Below are 23,590 nucleotides of genomic sequence, written 5' to 3' on the forward strand. Positions count from 1 at the left end.
AAAGGACAGGAAGGGAAGAGGAAAAAGGCAAACTCAGGCACTAATTCTAAAACAGTAGTTCATTTAATGATTGCATATGTTATAGTTCCAAGATATTTAACATTTATCTCAGGGTGGTTTACAATAAGAATGAAATGCTGCAATAGAGTATGGTACAAAATACAGGTGACGCACAACTTATGTGCATTTAACTTGTGCACGTTCAGCTTTACACACTTGATAATAATAATAATAATAATAAGAAGAAGAAGAAGAAGAAGAAGAAGGAGGAGGAGGAGGAGGCAGGTGCCTGTCAAAAAATACTTTGACAATCCCACCTGCCTTTGAACCCAACATGTATTAACTATATGTGATTTTGGCTTTACAGACTAACCCTGGAGTGTAACTCTTGCATAAGTTGAGAGCTGCCTGTAATACAAAGTATGAACTCTGTGACAAAAGGCAGCAGAATGAGTTGCATGTACAATGGAAGAACCAATGTTTAAATCATGTGCAGACCATAAACAGAAACCTTAAGTCTTCAGGAAGTATCATTTCACAATCATTTAAGAAGCACAGAGAGTATATAGAAACTGAATTCATGCAGAGGAAGGGAGAAAGAATGGGAACGGCATGAGAAAGTGGTGACACACCTGACAAGGGTCTCGGATAAATAACGTTGGCCAGTGTTTGAGGTGAAGAACTAAGTGTCAGTCTTCCCCAACAGAGGCAGTCACTGACTCTGTTGCTGCTCTGTTGCCGCAAAACAACTCATAAATTTGTTTCCAATTCCATCACTCCACGTAGCTCTACAGGGTCACAGGTGTAACACAACACATTAGCTTTCTCTGGCAAGTCTGTTCAGGAAAACGTCTGTCCTGACTGCAAGAGTAGAAACCTCATTCTCAGGGAAATTCCTTCCATACCACTAATTACGGCACCATGCAACTTAATTCAGGAAAGTTATGGAAACTCCAGCTCTGTCAGTAGCTGATGAAACTTAATTCCAAGGGCAGTTTCTGGCCTGTTGGTAACTGCAGCTCTGTGCAGCCTAACTCCAACAGTTATGGGATATGCAGGCCTGTCAGTAATAGCTGCACTATTCAGCCTGCAAATACAAAATGTATTGCCAATCTGTCAAACACCAGCAGTGATGACAAGTCATTCCCATAATCGGTCATCACTAGACAAGATGGCCCATCTCCTTCTACTGAAGGAAAAAGGCAATTATGGGAAGCTGCTCAAGAATATCAATGAAAAAGTATTGTTACTGGATTCCCCCTGGCCGTCTCCTCAAAACAGGTGCCAACATGTTGAAATTCAATTTATAACTGATATTTGTCTATTCCACAGCAGGAACATATTTGCAGCTAGAGTTTAGGGAAGCTTTTAATGTTTAATAGACTATTGTATTTTAATACTCTGTTGGAAGCTGCCCAGAGTGGCTGGGGAAACCCAGCCAGATGGGTGGGGTATAAATTAAAAAATATTATTATTATTATTATTATTATTATTATTATTATTATTATTATTACTACACTTTGTGGATTATTCACTTTTCAAGGTGGTGCAATTTACTGCAAAAACTGATCTTTGCAAAACATTGCTTAGTATGTATTGTTTTTGAAATACAATTATGTCTATACGTACTTCTAGATATGTACTTTTATTTTGCTCATACAAACCTATGTGTCTGATTCCAGAGGTACAGTCCCCCCTCAAAAGGGGAGGTTCTCTTCGCATTTGAGAAATTGAATGTGCCTGTACTTAATCAGATACAACACTTCTGTTTTCAGGGTTACCTCCTCGAAGGGAAAAGAAGACCCAAAAGTTTTGAGTTCCCTGAAAGGCAGAATAGGGAACATCCTTACGAAATGGTTTCATGAGGTTCCACAAAAGCTTGTCAGTCACACAAATATCGAAGTGAATTCCTTTCGCTTCATGAGGAATTGAAAAGAAATGCCAGAAGGACAGTTTCAGAGCCAACCTCCCCCGCCCCAATCTCAGAAGAGAAGCATTTGAAGGACTTCCTTTTGCTCCGTAGACGTAGCAATGCAATATCAGAACAAACTGTTGGAAGTGCTTAGCAGTCACAAAGTTAAGATTAATATTTGTGACAGTTGCTTCACTTCTGGTTAAGGTTATGTAAGAATTCTAATGCATCAGAAAATGAAGATTTTTGAGTTGATTTCGCACCAATAATAAAAAAGGGAATGATAAACTGGATGGGAATAGCCATTAGTGTTCTCCGTTATGGGAGGAAGGTCTGCAGCTCAGTGGTAGAACATCTGCTTTGCATACAGAAAGTTCCTGATTCAATTCCCGGCATCTGCAGTTGGAGCTTGGAATGTCCCTGAACCGAAACCAGGACAGCCATTGCCCATCAGTTAAGGCAACATTTTACTGGATGAACCAAAGGCTGCTTCCTATGTTGTGATATTCCTATGTTGGAGTAACTAATTCCAGCGACGCATTCCCAACACAGAACTGCAAATTAAATGCATGTAATATATATATATATATATATTTAATGGCAAAGCAGTTCTCTGTACCAACCATGCCATCACCACTACACTGGCCAACCAGCCATCGTATGCAATGCGTGTTCAGACTGGGAAGAGAGTGGAGAACACACAGCTGGAAGAATTTAAAAATGGCATTTAAAACAGCAGGTATATCCCCCAGCAGCTGTGGAAATACTACGAGCCCCCCCATCAGGGATTGTGCTGGTGATAATGCCCAAATTATCCATATGGAGACAGCCAACCAGTGCAAGTTGAGTCAGGGTTGTGTTTGGCATTTCAGCAGCATGCAAGGAACACAGAGAAAACAGGCACCAGCTAGAGGTGCCCAGCCGAGCAAGCTCCCTGACACTCCCTGTTAAAGCAGGCCTAGCAAATACGCTGGTCAATGGGAGGCCAATGCTTTGTGTGGGATCTGGGACTGCGGCGAAGTTCTGCTTCTCATGGGGACACATGGCCGTGGTTTGGAGGAGTGTAGGATTTAGCTGTGCTCCTCCCCTGTGTAGAGGTGGGCAAACTACCCATTTTAGTTCCTTTCAGTTTCTCGTTTTTCCAACCTTAAGGTCAGTCCTCCACATTTTCACATCAGTGTGTGATTTTTTTTAAAATAAGTCCTCATGAAAATTTGCTCACATTTTAGAGCACATTTCTTGTAATACTTTGTGTGCAATTTTGCATGATAAACATATTTTTGGAAGGTAATTTCCTCTTAAAAAAGGCATTTTTTGCATGCTATTTTCACTAATATTTGAATTTTGATGGGCACTTTACCTCCAGTATATCCACTTGTTTATATACATAAATGGGCATGGTAAGATTCAGAGAAATGCAGATTTTGAAGGACAGCCTTGTCTTGTTGGGTTGTTTCAGAAAGGGCAAATTAGTTAGGTTCGCCTTTAAATGTGAACTGAATTGAATTCCTCCCCTGTCTTTATCCCCTTGCCACCTCCATGACTCAACCCCATTTTGGCTGCTTCACCCACATATCTTCACTGACAGAACGGCTGCCCTGACAGTGTTCTGCTGGCATATCTGTGGTAAGCCTACTTATCATGGAGGGGGCATGTCTTGCACTCCACCTTTGTAGCAGGACTTCCACTGGATCCTTTGGCCATGCAGCTGCAAGATTGCAAATGGCGCCCTGTAGGAAATGCTCCATAATAGAAGAGAGAGACATTTCAGTTTCCATTTTCTTGAACATTGCAGAAATATTAATAGTGGTCCTCCTCAAGTGGCTGCTTTAGTCAGTAAAGCAGCAGATTGAATAGCTCGAGAAAGCAATATGACTAAATAACCAGCACTTCCCTTAAAGAACTGAAGCAAATTTGTGGAACACCAGTAGGATCTTCTCCCTAATATGATGCTGGACTTTTAATAACACTGCTACATAACGGGCAGTAGCCTAGAATCAATGTGTATGTGAGGGTACACAGATATATGTGGATCCCTAGTTAATAAAGGAAATCCCACAGTACAGCTTATCTAGGATATTCATATTTTCAATTAAAATGAAAACAAAGTTGCAGACAAATATGGGGACATGGCTTATAAAGGCTAGGCAGGGCTCAGTGTGCACTTCAAACACTCTGCTCCTAGGAAGAGGGGAAGGTTCCTCTTCCTTAGGGAAGTGGTTATTGGGGATGTCAGAGGCTGGAGTAAAAAGATTGGCATACATTACAAAATACCATACTAATGAACAGTTCAGAACATAGAATCATAGAATTGTGGTGTTGGAAGGGACCCCGAGGGTCATTCTGACATGGGCTTGCATTTGTACCCAAAATAGCCCTCATCATGGTCTAACCACATGAAGAATGCTTGGAAGATGTCCAGACTTGAAAGTTGTGGTTTAACCACATGGGGGAGACTTGCATGCAGGCATCTAGCACCAAACAGCCACATTTTTCCCCCTTTTCTAATTTGCTGTCTGCAGAGCTGAAAATTCAGAAGAGGAACCTGGGATATCTCTGAAGCTCCACCTCTTCCTGTCTCTACCACCCTAGAGAAAGAAGCAGTCGGTTTGAGCTTCAGCAGGGAAATTTTTTTTTTTTTTTTTTTGTTTTCATTCTCAGGCCATCTTTTCAGGTGTTTTAATATTCCTTAAGACAAAGGACCAGCATCAACACACACAATATCACAGATCATAAAAAATATCAGAAATACAAGGGACAATATGAATATAACAAGGCTCTAAATATAAAAATTAAAATTAATTGTTAACCCTGCTGACAAATAACAATTCAGCAGGGAAAAGTTTTGGTACGACTGAAGCAGAGGGTAATAAAACTTTACAAAACCCTGGGAAAAGCTGCTTTGATCATTCTGCCTCTTGCACTCCATAATTAACTTTCCCTTTTAACTTCCATAATTCAATTAACCTTCATTCTAATTGTTAAACTCATTTAATTACCTCATAGTTGCAAGACCATTGTATGCTTTGGCTGGCTTATTCTGCCATGTCCTTCAGCTGTGCAGAGAAGTCTCCAGTGGAACAGGCTCATCGCAGCTATCTGCCAATCACCCATTCCCACCACCCTTCTGAGTAATACCCCTCCCCACCTTCTCACTATATAGAAAGGTCCGGTGACTTCTGTTTCAGTGTATCTGAAGAAGTGTGCATGCACACGAAAGCTCATACCTAGAACTAACTCAGTTGGTCTTTAAGGTGCTACTGGAAGGAATTTTTTTATTTTGTTTTGACCATGGCAGACCAACACGGCTACCTATCTGTATCCAGTGGAATAGTTTATCCTCCTTTCCATCAAATTGCCTCAGAAGTCCTTGTATTTGAATGTTTGTCTCCTTATGAAGTGGTCAGAGACAGTGACAAGAGTGATATTGCATCAACCACCACTACGAAACTGAGTTTGTGAGGAGCTAGAGGAGCATTCTTCTGATGCCTAGTAGTCATGCAACCCTGGCATGTAGCAGTTGGGGTGGTGGTGGTGGTGGTAGATGAAGACAAAAATGACAGAAATCATGTGGCAAAACCTTCAAAATCTTTGACCATAGCAGGGGAAGGAATGGGAGACGACTTGGACTCTGCTTCAGGTATTTCATTGCCACACAAGCACTGCTTCTATGGACAGGTCAAAAGCTACAGGCCGTTGCAATATCCCTTGATTCCTTGTGCATCACCATTCCATGACCAGGTGGCTTACATTCAGTTAGGTCCCACTCAGAGTAGACCCACTGAAATTAACGAACCTACATTAGTCTGTTAACTTTAACAGGTCTACTCTGAGTGGAACTAGCATTAGATACAACCCTGGGTTTAGCAACCCAAGCACAATGTATGGTCGAAATAAATAAAAAAATTACAAAATTGTCCAATAGCACCTTAGAGACCAACTAAGTTTGTTCTGGTACAGAGGTACCTTGGGTTACATACGCTTCAGGTTACATACGTTTCAGGTTACAGACTCCGCTAACCCAGAAATATTACCTCGGGTTAAGAACTTTGCTTCAGAATGAGAACAGAAATCATGCTCCGGCGGCGCGGCAGCAGTAGGTGGCCCCATTAGCTAAAGTGGTGCTTCAGGTTAAGAACAGTTTCAGGTTAAGAACAGACCTCCGGAACGAATTAAGTACTTAATCCAAGGTACCACTGTATAAGCTTTTGTGTGCATGCACACATCTTCAGATATGAAAGCTTATACCAGAACAAACTTAGTTGGTCTCTAAGGTGCTACTGGACAATTTTTTAATTTTTTAAATTTATTTCGACTGCGTCAGACCAACATGGCTACCAACCTGAATCTACAATGTATGGTGTCAGAGTGTATTTTATTTATTGTTCAGTTAGATGCCACACAGTGAATTTCATGGCAGAACGGGGATTCGAACCCAGGTCTCTTAGCCTAGGATGCTCCTTCCTACAATTCCAAACAGTATGCTTGTGCAACTGGGAAAGAAGGAAGCCCTTAAGGAAAATGCAGTGCCCTTCTTACATATCAGATGGAAAATCTTTTTCACCTCACCTCAAGGACCACTTTGTCCCGTGGGGAACATTTAGGGAGCCACATGCCAGTGATGTGTGTGGAGCAGTGGACATGGCTTTTCCCCTTCCACAGGAAGTTACATTCCAGTCACGGAAAGGTCAGAGGTCATGCCACACACCACTTCCTGTCCTCCACAATCACATTATTTCAGCCAGGTCAACAGCTGAGGAGATGTTAGTTCAGGGGTGGCAAGGGGTGTGGCGTGGGAAGGGTCAGAGCGGCCGAAGGGCCTGATAGAAGAGTTCTGGAGGGCCACCTCTGGCTGCTGGGCCTGCCATTCCTGATGCTTGTTGTATAACACTGCCAGGATCACTGAGATAATAATACGTGAAGCGGAAAATAGCAAGCATTATTCATCCTCATCAATAAGAGCCATCTGGCTGTTTATCACCACTTGGCGACTGCACCCTCAAGTGCCTGAAAGAAGCCATTCCTGAGCAGCGCAGCTCTCACCTTTACCCACAATGTTTCTTCAACAAAGACAGTTTGCACACTCAGCTGCAAGTCATCGAGTGATGTGACATCATGTGATATATGTGTGTGTGAATCAGCCCTGGGTTTTTGCCTTACCAAATAAAACATCTCTATCGGGGCAGGAAGTCTGACGCTGCCTTTTAGCATTATTAACTCAGCTTCGATGGTATCCTGCCCCCCCCCTTGACCAGAATAAGCTGCAATGCAGCGGCTGCTGAGCAAGCAGCCTTGGGAAGTGGATGTTCTCCGTCTCCTTCCTGCGGCCTGCAGGTATCCTTGTTCTCTTTGACCTTTGGAAGCAGCCATTGAGAAGATCTTCCCGACAACACGTCAGGGAGGTTGCATTCTTCGCAGCAATTACCCGTCCCTTTGCCTCTCGGGATTGCCCTTTCGCTGCAAGGTTCCAGGCAAGAGGCAAAGATTAAAGAGTGGGGGGAGATTAGTATACTAAGTCCCACTGGACATTGCACAATGATGTGTGTATGTGTGTCATTTATTTTGCCACTGGTTTCTTAAAGCTATAGCTCAGCCTTCTGGCTGGGGTTGAGGGACACCACAGTTCAAAATGTCTGGAAGGCGCCAAGTAGGAAGAGACTGGAATATATCTTTGAACTCGAAGCCAGGTTCCTCCTGCTTGCACAACTCACCTGCGGCCCTCCAGATGTTGTTGTTGGACACCAACTCCCAACAGCCCCAGAACCATGGATGGTGGGAATCGCACTCTGGCAACACCTAGTGGACCACAGGTTTTCCATCCCTGCTCTGTACCATCAACACCATGTGGCCCTCTAGATGGTGATGGACTCCAGCTCCATCAGCTTCAGCCAGCCAATGGTCAGGGTTGATGGGGGATGTAGTCCAACAGCTGAAGGACACTGGGTTCACCATATTTTCCAGTGGGATGGGTTATTAACTGTCTCACCAACTGCATACATGGGAAGTGGGGTGGGGTGGGTTGCTGTTCCTGTAAAACTCTCAAAAGCTGTTTAAAAAATGTTTATACCATTCCACAAAGGAACTTTATTTTTGGTGAGTATGCTCTGTATTTTATTACTTTATTTTTTTAAACAATTTTAAAATTAAGGGGGGGGGAATTAAAATGCAAAACTGTTACATGAAGGTATGGGAATCAGCTGTACTAGAACAATTGACATATAAACTGAAAACCTCTAGAGGTCCAACAAGTAGGGACGAATTTATTTCTGTTTGGTATGAGTTTGTTGTTTCTGTGAATAATGGCTGTGGATTTTTTAAAAAGTAAATAAAAAAAAGTAGGACTGTGCACAGAACTTTACAAACTAAGGTTATCTGGAAAAGCATCTCATCCCACTGGAAAATAAGGGGTTTCCATGGCAATTGTGTCCTTATTTTTATAGGCTTGTTATTAATTTCTATTGTATAAAAAGTCTGGCATGTATTACTGATGTCTCTGGCACCTCTGTGTCTCATAATTGTTTTTTGTGATGATTATGTTTTAGGCTTTTTATTTTATTTTATATAAATCTGGACAAAGGTGACATGCCAAAGCATTTTTGTGGGGGGGACATTCTGGATGCCAGTATATCTCGTTGCGCCCAGCAGTGAACCTTTCCTAATCCACACCTCCACCCTCCAATGGGGCCAAATGCAAGACTGTGTACAACATTCTGGCTTCTGGTGCTGCTGCATGAATAAGGTGGGAGGGGCAGAATTTCTGCGAAGGACAGCAACTTTCTTTTAAATGCAAATGCCCTGGTAATTAACATTGATGGGAAAGGAATGGTGGAAAGCACCTGACAGCTAAATGCGAGCATGCTCAAATACATTTCCTTGTGCTTTGCCTTAGCATAGCAGGCTACTTTCGTATGCTGTCTGTATGAAGCTTTTCTCTTCTTTGCTTCAGGAGGAATTCCAGGTATCTGGATCTTGTTTCCTTATCTAAGGGACCATTAGAAACCCCTTAACACGTGTCACATTCCAGGTGAGGCATGTTGTTTGTTCCTCTTCGGGCAATAGCTGAGGGTGGGTGGGATTTCCATTTTGACTGCAGCGGAGGAGTGAAGGAGTCAACACCCCCATCATCTATGTACTCAGTTTGGACTGTCCCTCTCCCTATCCCCGAAATCTTCTTTGTTACATCTACATCCTGCCTTTCTTCCAAAGAATTCAAGGCAGCGTACATGATCTGTCCCCTCTAACCTTTTATCCCAACAACAACCCTGTGAGGTAGAGAGAGTGTGGCTTGCCCAAAGGTCACCCAGTAAGGTGACAGATAGGTAGCCGTGTTGGTCTGCCATAGTCAAAACAAAACAAATTCCTTCCAGTAGCACCTTAAAGATCAACTAAGTCAGTTCTTGGTATGAGCTTTCGTGTGCATGCACACTTCTTCAGATAGGTGCACACTTCTTCAGATAGTAAGGTGAGTGGGAATTTGAATCCATGCCCCTCTGGCTCTAGTCGAACATTGTACTGGCTCATGAAACAAGGGAAGGCAGACTTAACTTTAGGAGAAGATAGGTCTTCTGTTTTCTTTATCAAAGTTTTCCTTTTTTAAAAGAATGACAGGTCATGAAGGTTTTGGCTTAACCCAAGAGCAGCTAACCATTTTTGGTCCAAGGGCCACATTACCTGTTGAACAACCCTTGGAGGGCCGTAAGGCCAGTGGTGGGTATGAATGATGCAAAGTGGGCGTGGTCAACTTACACCTTACACACACACACACAGAGCCCAACATCACAAAGGAGGAACAGCACCTCCCCACCTCGGAGCACAAAGCGGCCGTTCATTAGCACTCTTTAATTCTCCAGAGTCTGATTCTACCCCTCAGTGGTGCCCAACCCAGCACATTCATCCCTTCTTACCTGTGCCTCTCCCTCTGCTGAATAGTGAATACAATAAAACTCCTTGACACAGGAAGCGTTCAGCTTACAAAACTCCACAATGCGCCATGCCTTTTAATGGGTTTTGTCATCGCCACAGATGTCGGCAACAACACGTCTTATTAGTTCTCACCAGCCACGTAGATTGGCCAAGCACACAACATTCTGCAGTTACACACGGGGCTGGGATGGACGTGTCAAGCAGTTCACTCCGCATCTGGGAGTAATTTTCTGAATGGCAAATGTAAATTGGGAGAGGGCAGCCCATGGCAAGGCAGGCAGCTGGGTTCTTAGCACACCTGAATAAGGAGCAGCAGGGTTCTTGAATCTTCCGACAGGACTAAAGTTTGGCTTTCCCCACAGCTCACTGGGAGCAGATTGCCAGGCTGGGAGAAGGGGATGCAAAGAGAGTAAAGGATAGGGATATGCCCCTCCTCCATTTTGTGCTTTAAAACACAAGGGCAAGTGTGACTTCTGCATTGCTTCCAAACATCTAATTCTTAACTTTGGGTCGTGCTCCAAGAGACGTGGAATGAGCGAGAGGAAGCTGATTATTTCCCTGAAGCGTTAGTGTACCTGCTCTACTGCTTTTGAAGCACGATGCCCTGTCCACTGTCAGGCAGAGTAATTGTGCTTATAGTTTCATTAAAGTGCAAGAGTCTACAAGCGCCACTGTAAAAATGATTATAAGTCCTGAAGGGGAACACATTCCAGTGGCGTAGCGTGGGTTGTCAGCACCCGGGGCAAGGCAAGTAATTTGCGCCCCCTAACCCATGGATTTGCGCCCCCAACCCGTGGATTTGCGCCCCCTAACCCGTGGATTTGCCCTAACCCCAGATGTTGCGCCCGGTGCGGCCGGCCCCCCCTGCACCCCCCACGCTACGCCACTGACACATTCTCCTTAAGGGGCTTATAATCATTGGCACGCTGGCGCTCCTTCTTGAGGAGGAGATGCTGATGAGAGGCTGCCTGCATCTTAGCAGTTACTTAATTAAAAAGCACAGGGTAGATCCTGTCGTTGGGTACAGCTCTGAGCAAGGGATGGTGCGTAAATGCCCCACCCGAGGAGTAGCCCTGGGAAGCATTTTGCTCCAAAGACGCTGAGTCACGGGCATCACGGCACATTTAATGGGCTGGTCTGAGCGTATTTATCCCAAATCACCGTGGCAAAAGTGTTTAAGACAGCTGCTTCAGAATTGGGAATGGGACAAGGAGGAACTGGATTTATCCAACTCACAGCTCTTTGAGGGGCAAGGCTTCTAGGCTGTTAACAGGTTCACGAAAGACAGAAATGGAACAGGTGTAGCTTTCCCCATATGGAGAATATGGGTGTTAGTCATGGAATGGTGGCTCTGTCGACTCCAAGTTCAGAGGCAGGATTTCACTGGAGAATAGCAGCAGCAGAAGACAGTCCTGCTAGTGGCCTTTCCAAAAGGCTCTGGTTGGATGCTATGGGAAATGGGAGGCAGGCTGGCCTAAGACATTTTGCTGGCTGAGGTAGAATAGCATATCATTTCCACCTTCAACCCCAAGGTGAATAGGACCTGCTTGTGAGCATTTGGCACATAGTGATGGACTAGATAGGTCAAGCATAGGCAAACTCGGCCCTCCAGATGTTTTGGGACTACAACTCCCATCATCCCCGACCACTGGTCCTGTTAGCTAGGGATGATGGGAGTTGTAGTCCCAAAACATCTGTTTACCTATGCCTGAGATTGGTCTTTGATTGGCCCAACAGAGCTTTTCTTACTTTCTAAGAGTAGCTAAGGCCAGCCAAGTGATTTTGGCACTTGTGGCACAAACCCCACAAAGCCTTGCTACCCCTCACCCCCAGGAGTATAAATAAGCAACAATAAATTAAGTAACTCACATTCTCCTGCCCTTTCATGACAGCCAACGCCAGCTGTTTGAGGCAGCTGCCTAATGCATGGACTAGCCTTTCAAAATGTCTTCCTCAATTGTCCTTCTCCCCACATTTGCTGGGCCCTGTGTCATTTCATATGCAGTCAGCCCCTTTGCTGTAGGCTTCTGAGGCCAGAGCTGTTAGCTCCCATTCCTGGCAGTTTTCCGAACTTAAGGATGTTCAATGTAATGCTTGAATTCCACAGGTGATCTGTTGCTCTTATTATAAGACTCAGAATAGCTGCAACTCAAGCACATTCAGCAACAATGAACTATTTAATTTGGCAGGCATTGGGGGAACAGAGTGGAAGCAGCATTCTGATATTTTACGTTTGAACAACCAAGGAAGACTCAAGTTAGCCACAGCCTGGGTCTTGCCACATGGCATGAAAGCAAAAAGATGCTTATTCCCAATGAATCTCACTAGCTGCTCCATGTAAATGTGCACTTAGCAAGGAGTGGAAGCCCAGCCAAAAATTAAGATCCCAAATATCTTACTGAGGACTTCTGGCTCATAAAGTTTTGGGGCCTCATGAAGCCAGTGTGGTGGATCAAGTGTGGGGTCCTGGTTAGAGTCTTGGACTAGCACCCGGGAGACCAGGGTTCAAATCCCCACTCAGCTGTAAGGCTCACCCACTCACCTTGGGTCAGTCATTCTGTCTCTTAGACTAACCTACTCACTGGGTTGTTCTGAAGATAAAATGAGTAGGGGTGTGTGTGTTACTTTGACATCCTTGGAGGAATGGTGCAATGTAACTGCAATAAATAAATAAATACAGTGGTATCTTGGGTTACAGGCACTTCAGGTTACAGACGCTTCAGGTTACAGACTCCGCTAACCCAGAAATACTACCTCGGGTTAAGAACTTTACTTCAGGATGAGAACAGAAATTGAGTGGCGGCGGCATGGCAGCACCGGGAGGCCCCATTAGCTAAAGTGGTACCTCAGGTTAAGAACAATTTCAGGTTAAGAATGGACCTCCAGAACGAATTAAGTTCTTAACCCGGGGTACCACTGTAAATAAGGAGCATTTCTTCTCCTCCTCCTTGCTGCTGTTGAAAGACAAGCTTTGGGGAAAAGGAAGCAGATGAAGTAGGAAGGCCCCACTTTATTTAGGATTCCTAGCCAAAAGTCAAAGGGATGTTTGTAGAGAGAGTAAAATATTGTGTTATTTCTCTTCCTCTGTGTGTGTGTTTGTGGAGTTTTCCCAATTCTAAAGCTCAACAACATGGCATTGGTGTTCATTCGTGTGCACTTTTTAATATGTCTGTACACTGGGGTTAGCACTCAGAGATTTAACTGTAGCTCTAGAGGCGCTGAGGAGAGAACCAAAACCCCCATAAATGGCAACTCTAGTACATGCATTCACACATGAGCCACAGTTAAAGGATTAAAAATGTCAAATTCTTCCCCCAAACACAAACTACACTAGGGGACACAATTTACCAGGGGCAGGTACCAGAAAATACAGATAGTCCCAGGTCAATAGTTGAAGCATTTGTCTTCTGCTGAAGAAGTTTGATGCTGCTTTTGCCTTAAAGGATGTAGGAAAGTATGGCTCATCGTTTGATCAAATGGCAGAGAAATATCTCCTATGGATACATAGTTGCCTGCCATCAACAAGAATGGGGAAAGGCACAAGCAACTCCAGCTGTATTGTTCTCCATCCGAGTAGACGTTGGGACTGCCATTTTATACAACAATGGTCAAGAAATGCTTGCTTGACCAGCAAGCAAGCATCTCTAGGGAATCTCTAGAGACAGGCATCTCAACAGAACGTGAATGAGTACCTTTCATACCCACATCTCCCAGCAGATGTCACCTTAATGCAGAGTGAGGAAAGTGAGGGAAAAATAACCAGTGTTACCTGCAAAAGATTGTATCTATGCCTTCTCATTAAATACACGGTGAAATGGCACTCACTCCTTCAGTCGCAAGGAATTCCTGCAAATAGCATGCAATTGTTCGCATATTGAAATGGTTAGCCAAGGGCAAAAATGAATTGTATTGCCATTAATGTGTCCCAGAAGAGCAGTCTCAGATCTGGCCCATGAGCTTTTAAAATCCCCATGTAGTAGGAAAATGGCAGCAGTTGACAACAAGAGGATGTGCTCATGAGTGCCTGCTGTATCTGACAGTTTGGTCAAAGCTGAATGCCACAGTAAAGTCATAGGGATGGAAGCCAACTTTCAGAGTCATTCCTAAGCTTAAAAAAACCAAAACCTCATATTTATTTCATCTGGACATTTTGGAAAGCAATTTTCTGCCCCTTTCGACTCATCTACACAAGTGGTTGCCCCCTCCCCCACTTTCAATCTGAGGGAACTTCAAATGTTGCTCCCATTCACTACAAGGTCAAACTGATTATGGAAATAAAATAGCAGAATTTATGGTCTTCTGAGCACTCAAATACTGCTCTTGCATGCAGCTTTAAAGAGATTCCCCCCCCCCATATACACTCAGAGACCCCAATTATCCAATCTGAGTATACATGAAACAAACCCTGATAATCTCTTTTTGTGCAGGCAGGGGGGAAGATTAAGGTTGTATAATGAAACATTCTGAAGCCATACCAACATCTGATAATAAATATAAGCTGCATCTGGGCCAGGAAATAAAAACCAGAATCTTAACCCATAATTCACTCTGATGTATTTTATTTCAATCCAATGCTCAGAGTCGGTTCATCCCTTACTTGGAAGAAAGGGGAAATGGTACACCTCTGGCTACAAACCTATGCGTACTTACTTGGAAGTAAACACCATTAATGGACCTTCTTCCTGAGTGAAAACCCATAGGAGCAGACTGTCACTCATACTGCTGCTTCTCCATTCCTGTGTAATGTGCAGATTGGCTCTTAAGGTATTTTCATGTGTATCGTGAAAAAAATGCATTTAAATAGCTCTCATGTGGCTGGCGTATTATTCATGCAGAGGATGAAATAGAAGACACAGAAGATATACATCTTGGTCAACGCTGGCTTGACATTTGCAATGGAACTGATTCAATCCTCATGTGTGATGATGACCTTAGTGTGTGTCCACAATAAAATGGTCGCCACACGAGAATCACTGACAATGGATGCACAGGTACCTAGGCGGTCTGCTCTTTGCATTCCCATTGCAATGTCTGAAATGATTTGCGCATGGGTGATACAGATCATACATTCTCCCTGTAGGAGTTCCCCACTGGAGATAATGATGCCTACCATGATGAATTGCTGCATAAAAAACACTAAATTATATTAAACAGAACCCGCCCCAAAACTCTCAAAGTTTTGGGGCAGGTTCTGTTTTAGCAAGTATTAGCAAGTATTAGCCCGTATTAGCAAGATGGACACTGAATGGCCATTTCAGTGCATTGTTTCTTTCTGAATAGCCACAGGAAATCATTGGATATAGTAGTCAGCTAAGTTTTACTCAGAGTAGATTCTCATCGCAAAAAATTGGAAAACTCAAGATTTACCCACACTGGAAGAGTGGCAGATGCAGCTGATGGACTATATGCAACTGGCCGAGATGACTGGCAGAATCCGAGACCTGGGAGAAGAAAAGATGGAGGAAGACTGGGAGAAATTCAAGATGTATCTACAAAAACATTGTAATTTGTTTGAATGTTAAGAAGGATGCTAGATTATAAAAAACTGGCCACCACTAAACTAGATTTAAATTTGATGATAAGTGAGACTAAAGAAAATATAAAAACTTTATTGGAAAAAGTGTTAAATTATATTGGAATGTGTGGACATGAGATTGTAAACAAGTTGATAATTTGTTTGGAAAAATTCTTTTTTTTTAATGATGTAAATGGGAGAGGGGGACGTGAGGGAGTCCAAAGAAGTGAAGAATTTGTTGTTATAAAAGTAAGATTGTTTGATGTGTGCATTTATATTTTAAAAAACCTTAATAAATATTTATAAAAAAAAAAAAAAAGTTTTACTCAGAGTAGACCCAGGGAAATTAATGAACACTGCTAAATTAGGTCCATTGAATGCCACTCTGGATGTCTTAAGGCGCACCTTAAAATCAGAATACTGGAAACCATTGGTTGTTTTTAGGGACCATCTTCAAACGGGGATGCAGTCGTACTTTGGATCCCAAACGCCTTGTGAGTCGGACGTTTTGGCTCCCATATGCCACAAACCCGGAAGTGAGTGTTCCAGTTTGCAAACACACCTTGGTTGTCAAAAGTTTTCGGAAGTCGAACGGGCTTCTGGAACGGATTACATTTGAGAACCAAGGTACCACTGTATTTTAGCAGAGCATGATGGTGCTTTGATTCTTCAGACGAACGGCTCAGAAGCCTGGGCCCAGTTTAATGGTGCAGTGTGAGAAAGCCAGGAGCAGGAGGAGTGCAGTAACAGTTCAGACTTGCAGTAGCACCTTAAAGACCAACTAAGTTAGTTCTTGGTATGAGCTTTCGTGTGCATGCACACTTCTTCAGATACCTCCATTTCATGCGGCTCAATGTGGTGCCTTCCATAGTTCCAGTTACAGATAGGTAGCCGTGTTGGTCTGCCATAGTCAAAACAAAATAAAAAAATTCCTTCCAGTAGCACACGATTCCTTGCATGCACACGAAAGCTCATACCAAGAACTAACTTAGTTGGTCTTTAAGGTGCTACTGGAAGGATTTTTTTTATTTTGTTTTGACTATGGCAGACCAACACGGCTACCTATCTGTAGTTCAGACTTGGCGTGTATATTGGTAACCAATTCTGGAAAAATAATACAAAAAACTAAATCTGCTGGTCTGGGCTTGGTCTTACTCACTGATTTTTATCATTGCTCACTTGTTTGCTCTGCCTTGCATAGGTTCCAGCAGGTTCAGTTGTCAGCATCTAAATTTCTGGCACTGCAAAGGTTTCCGGATTTAGGCTTTTGGAAGGTGGAAACTATTCTGGACCAGCTGCTTAGTAACTGTTTTGCCTGCATCAGTGTGTTGCTGTCTTTTAGTCATCCGTTCTGACTCACGTGGTAGTTGGAGTCAGCCTGTCCACCAAGGCCTGGTTTTCCCATCAGGGATGATAGTGCCCCTCCTTGCTGTTTGCAACATGCCTCGGGTGATCTTGTAAACCTCCAAACATTCAGTGGGGATGCGTCACTCCCTTCCATTGAGAATAGGCACTGATGCTGATGCACACTTTGCGTGCAACCTCTAAAAGGCAGAATTGGTTACGGACACCATGAAACTCCAGTTGATGAAAACTCATCATGCTGTTCAAGTAACAAACACATCAGAGATTCCTTTTTGTGTGTGATGCTTCAGAGGTCTGCCTCAGCGGTCACTGTAACGGGGAGCAAAGAGTATTTCAGAAGCACTCCCCCCCCCCTTTTACAATTTTGATGCTGAATTCACAAAAGAATTGAAATGCAGTGATTCCCAAACTTGTATCTGGTAAATTTTACCAGTGATCTATTTTTGGCCTTGCAAAGGGATGCCTGATAATCCCTGCAAAAGCAAAGGTACTCATGTTAATTCATTAGGGTGGGAAATCTCCAAAGTCCACAATTGGGTAATACCTTTATTAGGACCAAGCAAAATGAACTGTGGATGGATAATCTCAGCACTTCACTTGGGTATGCCAATGGTTGGCATCATGATAAACTATGGTTTATTCCTGTAAGACCAATTGCAGTCATTAACAGTCATCAACAGGTTTACCACACCTATCAGCCAATCACCCATTCCCACCACCCTTCTGAGTAATACCCCTCCCCACCCTCTCACTATATATAAGGGTCTGGTGACTTCTGTTTCAGTGTATCTGAAGAAGTGTGCATGCACACGAAAGCTCATACCAATAACAAACTTAGTTGGTCTCTAAGATGCTACTGGAAGGAATTTTTTTATTTTGTTTCGACTACACATAATTAATGTCTTTTTTACATTAAGTTGTTGTTTCCTTTACATTGAAATTAGCGTAAGTTACATGTTACACAACTTATGTAATTTAAGTTAAATAGTGGACAGTGAGGTGAATAATGTACCATTTGGCAGAAACCAAACTGCAGCGGAAGGGAGACAGTGATGACTGTGATAAATACAGATAGGAATGGAAATTGCTGTGTTCTTACATCTCTAGCCTTAACAATGGTTTGCTGAAACAAGCCAGCTTTATTAACCACTGTTTGAAGTTTGCTTGCTTCAAAAAAGCCAAAAGATTAACCACAGCTGGAGATTAGATGATATGGCAAGCTGTTGTTAAACAGAAAGAAAGTTCCTTCTCATGGCTGTGCTAGAGATGGATTGGGGAGCTTGTGAGCTCATGGAGAAACTAATTTCATTCACAACATGAGAAACTGTATTATGTGGTGATGTCCAAAGACAGACGTTATTTGGACAGATGTCCAAAGACAGACATTTTCTGTACCTTTTTGCTCCATTTTAACCCTGCTTCTGACAGCTTGATGCCCTACCAGCCCAGTGGAAAGCACTGTTTTGGTATGTTGAGAACTGCTTGTGAATGACAATGACCTTTTCAAGGTGGATCCCCAAAGCTGCTATTCAGCCCTTGATTAAAAAACTTAAAACTTAAAACCAAAGCTTAAAACTGTACACACCCGGTAGAGGAGTGTTAAATTAATTTAGCTCACAATACAATGATTAATGAATTAGCAGCACAGGGGTCTTTGGGAGTGTGAATCTGTGTGAATCATAAAGATGCACTTTCCCATTAACCTCGACACAAAATGTGCGGCAGAGTCCGTCTTCACTGCATGGAATGTTTACTGCACTGGGGCTGAGATCAGATACATATATGGAAATTGTGCAGAGAGCCTTTTGATCCAGGAATTGGATTGGAAAACTCCAGAGGCCCCTTCTAAGGTTATCATCTGCGATTAGGAGTTCAGATGTAAGCCATTTGCGTATGTGGAGGCAGCAGCGGAATGCCTTTTTTATGCATTAGCTCCATGCAATACAGGTCTGTTCCAATTACATCTTTGTCTATTTTTCAGGCTTGATGAGAAAAGCTGCTTGCATTTCCTTGTATGACATCCTGAGAGCTGCCCTCACTGGTCTGTGTTTGCTGTGTGTGTCAGGTTAAACTGCAGGCTTTTGGGGGGCTGGCCCTGTTAGGGTCAGGGTCATGACAAGGCAGCAAACTGACCGCTGTTGAAAGCCCTAAGGAACTCAGGCCCCAAATACCTGAAAGCGCCCCTCTTTCTCTACCCACATCCTCAGCAGAGGGGGCCCTCTATAGTCCCACCACCCTCAGAAGTTCAGGGGTGGTAGTGGTCAGAGAGAGAGCAGCCCCTAAACGGTGGAACTCCCCACAGTGCTTCATCTGGCATCTTCCTTATACAGCTTTTGGCAAATGCTCTTTACCTCAGCTTTTGACACCTAAGATTACATTTTTTAGGACCCACCCTATTTTTGTGATTGTAAGTTGTTCCAAACTGTTTGTAATATTGTGTTTTAATTGTTGTAACTTGCCTTGGGGCCCTAGGGTGAAAGGTAGGTAGTTAATTTAATAATCATACTTTGTGTGGTTTTGTTGCATTTTCACTGCTGTGGAGGGGAAATGGCTCTTCTGAAATTTTCTGCCTCGTGTGCAGAAACATCTTGGCTTGGAAGGGATGGGGCTGATTTGCCGCTCCACCTCAGGGAACGAAATGCCTCGGGCTGACCAGCCCTGTATCAAGAGCAAATGGAACTAACTCAGGATCCATAAAGAGAACAGGAAGTATTGGGACTAGAAATTGGGCCGAGGGTGGTCTTCCTCCTTACCGCAGCTTACTGAGAGCGGACTTGTGCGAGCACAGCAAGAACTGAATAAAGTTCTGATCCGTAAAGCCTGCACGTTCCTTCAGTTAATGAAACAGACCCTGAGGCCCAACTCAGGAGGTGTCCATGCGCATTCTTGCCAATGTGGCAGGTAAGAGGCCAAATCACAGGAAGAAGCATGTATTCTTAGACTGAAAGCATGCTGCAAAGGATTTCAAGAGGCAGTGGCAGAATAAACAGGTGTGTCTATGTGGGGTAAATCTCTTGATTGGAGTACCTTTGTACCTGCTCACTTCCACTACTAAATATAAGGAAGGACCCCTTCCCACCCTTTTCTCACACAGCATTATGTGTATAAATGGCTTAAGTGAAATAAATATACTCAGTTGTAATGTTCTGACATTTTGGTCACCTCATTTCTGCTAGTGATCGCTTCTGTTTCAAAACATGCCTGTATCATCCATCTGCATATTGTGGTCCGTCAAGGGCCTGCCAATCCTCCTGTTTTTGCCGCCTGCAGTCTTTGGCAATCACTCATAGCTGAGTAAGATTGTCTTCCATGAACGGTGTGTCCATAAGTGACTGCGGAGGCCAATTCTGGATCCACACGTCCTTCCACAGTGGGGACATAGGTTTCCGTGCTTTTCTCTTAGCTTGTTTTTCCCTTTCATCCTGACTTTGTGCTTCTTCAAAGTCCACGACGCCTTTGGTAAAGGCTGTTCTCCAGTTGGAGCGCTTGCAGGCCAGTGTTTGCCAGTTGTCTGTGCTTATACTGCATTTTAAAAAAAAAATCTCCTTGAGAGCATCATTAAGCCTCTTTTGTTGTCCACCAGTATTTCACTTTCTATTCTTAAGTTGGAAATGGAGTAGTTGCTTTGGAAGATGATAATCAAGCTTCCAAACAACATGACCAGTCCAGTGAAGTTGATGTTGAAGTATCATTGCTTCGACACTGGTGATCTACTGCTGTCTGCAGTAGACATACACACACACAACCCTCCTAAGGCACTGATATACTGCCATACCAGGCAGGTGGGAAGTTTTTGGTGTGGTGGATCACAAGTTATGCAGGCTTCTTCTATTTTTATTTTTTTTATAAATAATTTTTATTAACCGACCAATCAAATCAAATCAAATCACATCATATAAATTCCAAATTACAAAGCCGAATTTTAAATTTTTGTTGGGGGTACCCATATTTCAAGTTCCGAAGGGGATCCAATCATCTTCTTGCTGCTGCGTTAATGTCCACAAATCTGTCCAAATAATGTTCATAATTCTATCCAGTCCTATCTTGCTGTTTCCCACATCTCATCTTGTTATTTTCATATACTTTTCCTTTCTCACTGTGACCTCTTCTGATAATCTCCATAAGCAGGTAAAAACCAATTGTAATCCTGTGTGAATTTTTCCGTTCGTCCAAGAACCATATCGAGATGGTTTCCATATATCACAAATCTGTCGCCTCCTTTAGTCCTCTGAGGAGGTTCGCCCGCAGTATGAAAACAAGTCCATTCCTCCTCCCGAGTCGTAAATCTTTCAACAGAACTTGCCAAAATGGCGACGCTGTTTTTTACTGCGTCATCCCAAAAGCTCTTGTACTTTCCTCGATCTCCTTAAAACATGCTTTTGGTTAGAATTCATTTCCACACAGTCTTAAATCATTCAGCTTAGGTATTTAAGCGACGTTTCTGACTTGTGGGGGGGGGATTATTGGTTAATCACATAGAAGAAAGAAAAAAAGTCCCCCCCATCCAGTCCCGCTGCCGACATACCAAGCCTTGATGTGTCTTCTCATGATATATTCCTGTTGATCCAACCCGCCGCTCTTCTTTCACAGAGGTCCCTTCAATTAGCAGTCTTTACTCCCCATTCTTCACTTGAAATATGTGCATTTGCTTCTTCCTAATTGTTTATTATCAAGTTGCTGCAGCTAGTGGCGCGATCAGAGACAGCGTCCAGGAGAGCCGAAATCCACACAAGGGCTTTCTGCCTAGTGCCCTCATGATTTATGGGCACAGCAGGCAAGGGCAGTCCCCCCCATTCCCTTGGGGGGGTGAGGGAGGCTGCATAACAGCCTCATAATTACCTCGTGTGGGTCGGAGAGATGTTACTGTCTGCCATCTTCCAATGCGCCCCTAGTGGCCCCCCCCATGCAGGCTTCTTCTAAAGGGCGATCCCTTTGGCTTAGTCTCCTGTACATACTGGCCAGCTGTGGCTATCTAATAGAAGAATCATGGCACTCTGCACATACTCAAAGGCACAGAATTTGGCAGGTCACAGAAACCGGGTGTGATGGGAGAGGAGAGGTCCATAACTTCCAGGAACGGAGGTGCCTAAGGGACTAAAATGTCAAGCGGCAGCCCTTGTAAGAGGACCTCTTGACTTGTTCCTCTGCAGCAGCATATTCTGAGGAGAAGGCAGCCAATGTTGTTTCTCCTTAACGAGCTACTCTGGAGTGCCAAGCATATTATGTAAGAAAACTGACTGTGAGCAATTTCCCTAATCAGGTAAAGAAATTGCATAATGAGCTCAATCATAATCATTTTCTTTAAGGCTCGTGTGATGAAAAAATATGCCATTCCAACAGGGCCTTATGTAACAGCCAACCGTATCAAGCAAGGATTATTGCCCAGAAAACTCTGATGATGTGCGTAGTGCAGGCTAATTATTCCAGGTTGGGGACGGTGGTTCCAGCCAGAAGTGCTCCCATTACTATTGGCTTATTAGATGTCATTATCATGATTTGCCAGTCTGCAAATGCTCCAGCCGGAGAAATATGCTCATGTACAAAGAGTGGGTGGCTTTAAAGACTGCACTGAGGTCCCCCTATTTCATGGCAATGTAGAACTGGGCAAAACTGTTGGGTTAACTCTTTCTGTCTCCCACCCAGCAAATGTAGATGGTAGATACTGAAGAGCAAGCAGCCTTTGCCAACTCTTTCACACATACAAGTAGTTGGATCTATGATGCCTGAGTTTCTCTCCTCCTCCTGTGGATTCACAGGAAGCGTTCTCTGTTAGCTTCCATCTCGCCATCTCTAAATAATGATGCACCTCACCAGATTTGGGGAAGGGGTTATAGCACAGTGGAAGACCACACGGTCTGTTTGCCGAAAGTCCCAAGTTCAATCCCCAACATCTCGAGATAGGGCTGGAAAAGATTCCTGTGTGAAAATCAGCGAAAATCTCTGCCATTCAGCGTAGTAATTGGAATGGACAATCTATCAATTCCTGTTTCTCTCTCTCTCTTTTTTCAATTTTAAGTTCAGATTGTGATTTTTTAAGAAAGTCTGCATGAAAATTGACACACGTTTTTGTACACCTTTCTCTTAGATATGCATTTTTTGTGAGCACAATTTTGCCTAAATTCACATTTTTGCTATCAGAACTCTGTAAGCAGACATGGGCTAGTAGCGTTCATTCCACAGTTACTGAAATAATGCTAAGAAGGCAGTAATACATTGTGAAGACCCACAAAAGCAGTGCCTAAATAAACCTGATGTCTTGGGAATTGGGATTGGCCAGAAAAAAAATCATTCCCATTCCAATCCCTTTTGGCCTGTTTGTTTTTCCATGAAATGTTTATGCAGCTTCCCTATAAACCCTTGCACCAAGTGGCATTCTTTTTTGTCCAGCTTGCTATAGTTTTGTGGACACCCACGGCTGCTCGATGACACATATATACCATATATACCATGATTCATCAAGCACTGATATTCCCATTTGAGGTACTGAGAGATTGCGAACTGAGCTTTTTTAAAAAAAGAAAGAAAAAGTTGCACTAGGAGACTGCTTTCTACAGACTACCAAGTATGACCATTGGTCCAATTTCAGACCAAGATCTCCCCCTGAAAAAAATGGGATTTTCTGAGTCCACGTTTTTGGATAATATGCCATGCCTGGAAAAAGTGTTTTTTTCAGAGCCACGATTTTGCGCAGGTCATGTGACTCCCGTGGGAATGTGAACCGGAAGATGGCACCTCGACCCTGGGCCATGTCACGTTGGAGGATATGCCATGCACCCAGATGCCCTGTGAGCAAAGGAAGAAAGGGGGGGGGGGATAGTTGTAAAAGGGTGAAAGGAGACCTGGAGATCAGAGCCGTCTTTCCCATATGGCTTAGT

The 23,590-nt window shown here is 43.4% G+C and overlaps 1 long non-coding RNA gene across 1 annotated transcript; it reads left to right on the top strand.

The window, feature by feature from the left end:
• Positions 1-8,808: 8,808 nt before the first annotated feature.
• Positions 8,809-19,533, top strand: LOC309333778. The gene is made up of 3 exons (XR_014152686.1): positions 8,809-8,936; positions 14,671-14,826; positions 18,697-19,533. It is a non-coding gene; the product is annotated as an uncharacterized lncRNA (long non-coding RNA).
• The last annotated feature ends 4,057 nt before the right edge of the window (positions 19,534-23,590 follow it).

Source organism: Podarcis erhardii (assembly GCF_964252035.2).
Source record: "Podarcis erhardii genome assembly, chromosome: 2".
Classification (NCBI taxonomy): Eukaryota; Metazoa; Chordata; class Lepidosauria; order Squamata; family Lacertidae; genus Podarcis; species Podarcis erhardii.